Source organism: Triturus cristatus, chromosome 3_2 (genome assembly GCF_964204655.1).
Source record: "Triturus cristatus chromosome 3_2, aTriCri1.1, whole genome shotgun sequence".
Lineage (NCBI taxonomy): Eukaryota > Metazoa > Chordata > Amphibia > Caudata > Salamandridae > Triturus > Triturus cristatus.
The window spans coordinates 162,678,921-162,686,478 of NC_140584.1; positions in this window are offsets into that span (position 1 = coordinate 162,678,921).

The following is a 7,558-nucleotide window of genomic DNA, read 5'->3' on the forward strand; positions in this document are numbered from 1 at the left end:
CAATATTGCCACCCCTCGAGCATAGTTAGAGTAAATAGCAAAATAAACATGTCCCCATCTGGTGTGTCGCAGCCTTGGGGCAGGGGCGGTATGCAAGTGGGTTTCCTGCAGCAGGCATACATCAACACAGTGCCGTAACAGATACGCATGCACCAACCTGGCCTTCCTATGGTCATTGAGCCCCCGAACATTCCAGGTAATGCAATTCAAAGTTTTCCCAGATCTGGACATATCCACCACGTATCACATGGATTGCAACAAGACATAATGACGTGAGCCAACTTGCACGGTCCTGACACCACAACTAGAGCAGAAGATCAAGCCTGGCAATGAACACAGAAACAAAAACCCCAACCAACCACCCCCCACCCACTCCAACTCCCCAACCGGGTCGTAGAATAGCCCTCCCCAACCTGCCCTCCCAAACCTCTTAAGTGAACACGGGAACATTCCCAATTGGGTGTGGCTATGTCGGCTATTCCCCCGTGTGGAACAGGGTGGCCGGAAGATCTGCAGGGGATGCGAGCCGCCCAAACCCTAATACAGGAGAACTACGTACGTTGGCAGTCGGCATCACCAGAGTACAGGGCGTCCCTCATGCACAACCCAGTAAACCGATAAGCAGACCTCAGATAAACATGAGCCCCCTACACAACGGTACCAGCATGTGGGCCCGCAGTCACTCAATGTCACTGAGACCACCAGGCGCCGCCTCCACAGCCCCCTTGGATCGCTGTCCGGTTTTACGACCCACATGCTTGGCGAACTTCATAGCTTCCTTAGCATCAGTGAAGATGTGGGCAGACCACTCAAAAAACAATTTTAGCTTGGCTGGATAAAGGAGCGAATAGGAAACCTGCGCCTGCAGAAGGAGCCGTTTGGCCAGTAGAAATTCCCGGCGGGTGGCCTGGACCGCCGGGGTGAAGTCAGGGTAGAATGAGAGCGTGTTGCCCTGGTGCGTGATGGTGCCTCTCTCCCTAGCCAGTTTAAGGATCGCGTCGCGATCTTGATAGTTCAGGAGTCGAGCAATTATGGGCTGGGGCGGTGCGCCGCAGGGGGTTTTTGGCCCAGCGACCTGTGCGCCCTCTCCACTGCAAACACCGCTGAGAGGCCGGGGTCAAACAGCTCATGGAGGAGGTCGGCGACATAGGTTTCCATTTTTGAGATAGCAGTGGTCTCCGGGATCCCAGTAACGCGCAGATTATTACGTCGAGAACGCGCTTCCAAATCCTCGTTCTTTGCGCGAATGATGCCCAACAGTTTGTCCATATGTAGAAGCTGGTCCTTCGTCTCCACTTGGAATTCATGGAACTCCGATTGGCGAGTCTGAAGCGTTTCCAGCCGCGTCTCATGCGACGCCACCTGTTTTCACGGAGTCCAGCTGGCTCGTGAGAGTGTCTAGTTTAGTGTCTATATTGCGGAGACTAGAGCGCATCTCGAGCATCAATGTGCGTAGATCTTCACCTTGATCTACAGGGGCTGATTCCTGCCTCTCATCCTCCTGGGGGACCCGCTCCGACTCGACATGCCGCGCCGGTCGTTTGTGGTCGAAGTTTAACTTCGGCTGCTTTGAGTCGTGCTTGCCCATGGCTGAGAAGGCGCAACCAGCCCTCACCCCGAGCCACCAATCGCTCACGGAGCCCGGGTCGTCTACCCTCCGACTCCCTCCAGAACCTCGCCTCTGCAATAGGCGGGGGGTCAGGCAACGACCGTTCCTCCGCACTCCCCGCCACAGGTCCACGTGTGTAGGCCCCCACGACCGACGCAACACAGGGCGAGCCAGCCCACAGTTCAAAACCGGGCAGTTGCCGTCCACATCCCCACGGTGCACCAGGGAGGGGGAGAAGGGGGGGGAGAGAGGGCAGCGTATTGTTCACCTCCAATGGCCACCTACCACCAGGGCAGCCTGCAGCAGCATCCACCCTTGCACTTGCCCTCTGCCGATTTGGGGTCCACAGTCCTCCACACTCGCCCCGAGTCCGGCACCGTGGCCATCAAGCTTAGCACCACCAGCCCCTCTGTATGCGTCTCACCCGTGCAGCTCTCGCGGCTCTCAGTAGGGCCAGGCACTCACCACCCTCTCCGGAGTCACAGCGGGCGCCGACCAGTCCCCACGTGGCTGCCGCAGGTCCTCCCAGCGTCACTCGCAGTCCGACGGCCCGCACTTCAGGATAATCAGGCCTCGGGCAACGTCCGGGTCAGCAGCTCACTTCCTCCGGTGCTCCCAGGGTATCGCAGTCTCCTCGCACAGGCCGCAGCCGTTCGGAGCCGCACCGGGCACTCCACGCTGCGACGGGCAGCACGCCGATCGCGGGCCGCTTCACAGGTTCCCGGCTCACAGCTGCTCCCTCCGGCACCAGCTCAGGGTCCGCTCCTCCCCATCAGCACCAGCAGCCCAAATTCCGGCCGGGCAGGGACTCCGCCGCGATCCCTCACCTCGCCAACTCCGGCCTCTTCAGCCGCATCCGCCCCGGGCTCGAGTCACAGCTCATCCCGGGCAGGCTACCAGGATGCTCCTCCCACCGGGCCGCCCGCTGGTCTCGCGGGCCTCAATCTTCGCCAAAGCAGCTGATGGCGGGCTCAGCTCGCCACCGCCGACGCACCACTGCTACCTGCGCAGTGTCAGCAGGATTGGGCAGCACACGCTCACCCCGAAGTGCAGGATAACGGTAGGATTGCTTTCCGGCCGGCGGAGCCCGCTCACAGAGCGGCCATTTCGCTGCACGGCAAGCCACGCCCCCCCAGATACAGGGGGTTTGTATGACACAGGGGCTGGTGGTGAGGCACAGGGGGTGAGCGGTGAGACACAGGGTGGTGCCCGATACAGGGGGTCTGTATGACGCAGGGGCTGGTGGAAACACAGAGGGCTCGCCGGTAAAACACAGATGGACCGGACTGGGCGGTCCCAAAACTGAGCTTAAAGACTTGGAAGGGCGATGGACGAGCAAACTAAATGAGGAGGAGGGGGATACGGAGATGATGAATGGCAAAGAGAGAGGGAGGGAGAGAGAGACAGGCATGACTGAGAAGACGAGGCAGTGCGTATAGCAATACAAAACAATAAGACTGAGTGAATGGCGGAATGAAGACAGAAAAGAAGGACTAACCGCAAGACGAAAATAGCGAGGTAACTGAGAGAAGGAAGAAAGGGGACGGAATAATCAAGAAAGGAATGCCAAAGTGAATCACATGAAAGGAAGGAAAGAGAAGCCAAGAAATACATTAGGTGAACGTTATAGAGAGAGGGAAGGGCAGCTGTAGATTAAGGAACCTGAAGCCGATTAAGTAACAAAAGGGTAAGAGCGTAGAAAAGAGGAGAGAAGAAAGGAGGGAATGGAAGAAAACGTGTAAATGGGAGGGAGGAGAGTGTGGAGAGGGGAGAGCAAGCAGGGCACCACTGCCTTTCTCCGAGGCGAAGCAGAAATGCCTCGGAGAAAGGCAGCGGTGCTTTCGGATTCGGGGGCGTGTTCTAATGGAGAAGAATGAGAAGAGGGGCGGGTTCATTCTGGGACATGTAGTCCACTCTTGGAATAACATGCATGTCACCATGAAACCCGCCGCACGCGAAGAAGCCAGGACTGGTGGAAACGTGGCACATGCTACGGGTGTTTGACACCTATGGAAGTGGCGCAGCGACCGCCCAGATTCGGCCGGGGCAGTAACTGACCACTCAAACTTCAGCAACAGTGCAAACTGTCCAAAGGGTTTCCTTTTGCCTGAAATCAGAGTTTTCCAGCTGTATCACAAGTCAGCCCTTGTTACATTGTGTGGGATTCTTACCCACACAGAGCGAGGCACGGGGTACTGTACCCATTCCGATCTGGGCAGTGGGCATGCTGCACTTCAACCACACAGACCTGGGCAGCGGAACAACCACTGCCCCACGGCAGCACGCGAGCCCAGCACCCACTCAAACATAGGTAGCAGGCCCCACACAAAGTCATGCCTCGAAGGAAGGAAACCCTGGTCCGATGCTCTAGTGGGGTCCTACACCCCTGGAGAACTGTGCAGTGGACACTCCGCTCTGCCCCTGCGCAGATCTAGGGGTACCTGGCTGGACGTAGGCCATGCGCCCACTCAACCCTGAGTAGTGTGCGCTGCACACACCCAGATCCGGACAGTGGCACCCCAGACACTGAACCCTCTTAGACCTAAGCAGTGTGCCCACAGCCCCGCACCTACATAGCGGGGCAGCTCTTGCTGTAGGAAACCCAACGAGATCCTGGCAGTAGTGTGAGGGGAAGCAGCCAAGCAGAACTGCCCAAACCCAGGCGAACCGTTTCCTTGGCCCGGCTCAGAAACAACCGGCCTTTCTTCCGCTCTCTTTGTTAGAGTAATCCTGCTGCGGTTGCAAAACGGGAAGGGAGGAAAAGATTAAGGAGGGGAATGTAAGGGGGGAGAAGAGGAAGAGAGGGAGAAGAAGAGGAGAGAAGGCAGGGGTGGAGGAGAAGAGAAACAAGGGGGGGCGGGGTGACAGAGCAACCGGGGGGGAAACGGGACCGGCAGAAATCCAGGGAGGATTGAAGCCGGAAGTAGAGGCGAGCTCATCAGGGGTGATGGGGGATAGGACCGGAAGTGAGAGAAGGAAAACATGATAGAGAGCAAAAGGTGGACAAGAGGAAGGGGGTAGCAGGGGCAAGGATGGGAAGCAGACGGAGAGGGCACAAGAGCGAAAGAGAAGAAAGACTGGTGAGTGTGAAAATCTGCAGCTTAGGAAAAGAAGAAGGGAAGAGGAGCAGGGTAAAAGAGACATGGAAGGGCGATGGACGAGCAAACTAAATGAGGAGGAGGGGGATACGGAGATGATGAATGGCAAAGAGGGAGGGAGAGAGAGACAGGCATGACTGAGAAGACGAGGCAGTGCGTATAGCAATACAAAACAATAAGACTGAGTGAATGGCGGAATGAAGACAGAAAAGAAGGACTAACCGCAAGACGAAAATAGCGAGGTAACTGAGAGAAGGAAGAAAGGGGACGGAATAATCAAGAAAGGAATGCCAAAGTGAATCACATGGAAGGAAGGAAAGAGAAGCCAAAAAAATTAATTAGGTGAACGTTATAGAGAGAGGGAAGGGCAGCTGTAGATTAAGGAACCAGAAGCCGATTAAGTAACAAAAGGGTAAGAGCGTAGAAAAGAGGAGAGAAGAAAGGAGGGAATGGAAGAAAACGTGTAAAGGGGAGAGAGGGGAGAGCAAGCAGGGCACCACTGCCTTTCTCCGAGGCGAATCAGAAATGCCTCGGAGAAAGGCAGCGGCGGTTTCGGATTCGGGGGCGTGTTCTCCTCTTGCCATTGGCTGGAGGAGATAATTAGACTTCTTGAAAAAAACACGCCCTGAATCCGAAAAGGACAGGGCCTGTACAGAGTGACGGACCTCTTCTCCAATGGCTGGCCAGCATTCAAGAGGCCAGCCAATGGAGAACAGGGGAGAAGAGGGGTGGGTTCAAGCCGCTATTCTCCAAGTCATTAAATCTCGGATCGAGACTGCGCAAGCGCAGCCTTCGAGCCGAGACCTAAAAACACAAGTTGGTTTAGTTAAACTACTCACACCAGCCAAATGTTTCGCTGCCACATTAGGGGGGCCTTGGTTGTCAACATAATGGTGGGAGGAGGGGTGATAAAAGGGCTTTAGTAAAGAAGGTGGGCTGTGCTAAAAGAGTCCTAGTCATATTCCCAGCTCGACCAGGCAGCGCCTCCTGCTGCTGGAAGTTTCCAGAATCCTCTTTAAAAGCATGTATAATTTCGAAACCAAAAAAAGCTTTTATATTTTTACTTTGCTTAAAAAACAATCCACTTCATTGCAAGTTTGGGGAAAAATGTATCTTCCCCCATTTTTGTTTGTCATAAATCGCCCTTGTCTGTGCTCCAAAGTGTTGTCACGTGCCTAAGTGGGCACATATTTTGTTTAAACCTTAAACATGTTATTCATTACTATTCATGTTTTGCTGCTGTAACTGTCTGCATTTCCAGGCCTCCTTTGACCTCAAGTCCAGTCTGATTAAGAGTCCGAAGGAGGTTTACAAAACAGAGGACAACTTTACAAAGGAAATTCTCAAAAAATGTAAATATGATTCATGGATAAAGTTTAGGAGGATAAACAGAGCTATAGGATGAAAAGTAAATATTAAGGAAAACCATAAATATATTTGTAAATGTATGTCCATTTTAGGAAATGACTTGTGAACTGGAGGAAGCTGTTGTGTAAATTCTTTTAAGCAGCCCGCCAAAAGTGTCCCTATTTGAGACCGAACGATAGAGCATGCTTGAAGCTGGTGATCACCCTTTAGAAATGTTATTTTTTCATAGGTTTCTATGAGTGATGTAAAAGAGGAATTTTCTAATCTCACGCTCTATATGTTGTAGTCTCACATAGGGGAAGATGGCCCTGATTGGCTATGTGGCTGACATACGACTGGCCTCATCTATGAAAACTGTTGCATCGCTGCGTGAAAACAGCAATGCAACAGTTCTCACTGCGCTCTTCTTGCAACATGATGGGTGCGCCGTATTTAATGTATGGTTCTCCATGTCGCAAGGAGTTACAGATACCTCAGTCAGTATTCCTGGCCTTTCTGTAGGCGCAAAAGTGGCGCATTGGTGGGGTGTGTCTGAAAACAGACGCAACTCCAGCAATGTGTCCTTTCACATGGGGCCATGTGGAAGGGCCTGCGTCAGTCTTACGCCTGCTGTGAGGCAGGTGTAAGATATTGACGCAGTAGTGTCCTAGAAGTGTCGCAGTGAAATCTCATAGATTTCACTGCGCCACTTCTGCGACCCTTTATTGCGGAGCAACACCCACCCTGAATACATTATACATGATGCAGGTATAATGTAGTGCAGGGGTTTACAAAATGACGCATTGTTTAAAAAGTGACGCAATGGAGGCGTAAAAGTGTCACAGGCCTTCATAAACAAGGCCCTCAATATATATAAGTATAAATGTTGATTACATTTTTATATGCTAGATCTCCGCCATATTGTCTACAATGGCCCGACTGCTAACGCTTGTTGCTTTAATATTTGTACGTCTTTCTAACTGTGGCCCAGCTCTCACTGGTCACCTTGCATTTTCTTGTGCACATTGTTGTGTGTTTTTTAATGGTATTGCCGCTCTTTGGGTTGGGTCTCTGTGGGACCGGCTGGTGCTATTGAAACGTTGTAACACAATAAAGAGAGGTGAACCCAGAATCTTTGTAAAACGTTTATTTATTTTAATTTAGAGACTTGGTCTGAGGGTGTGCGGATGAAAAGAGTTATTGATACTACACTGCACAGAGAAATTGGTCTGGTTAATGCCCTGTCCTCTAACATCACAAAGTTATTCCAAACGGGTCATAAAGATTTTTGCCTTGTGGACACCCTGGTTTTGCGAAGGCAGAGTAATTTATGAAAGAAGAGGAGCAGTATGGATTGCTACCTTGCATGTAACATCTGACCCCTAGCCTGGGCCACCACTGTGTTTGAGCAAAGTCAATTGTGAAAGAAATACAGGTCAGATAGGTTACTTTCCTGTGATACTTGTCCACAGCGTGGGCCATTGCCTTGCAAAGCCACTTTACG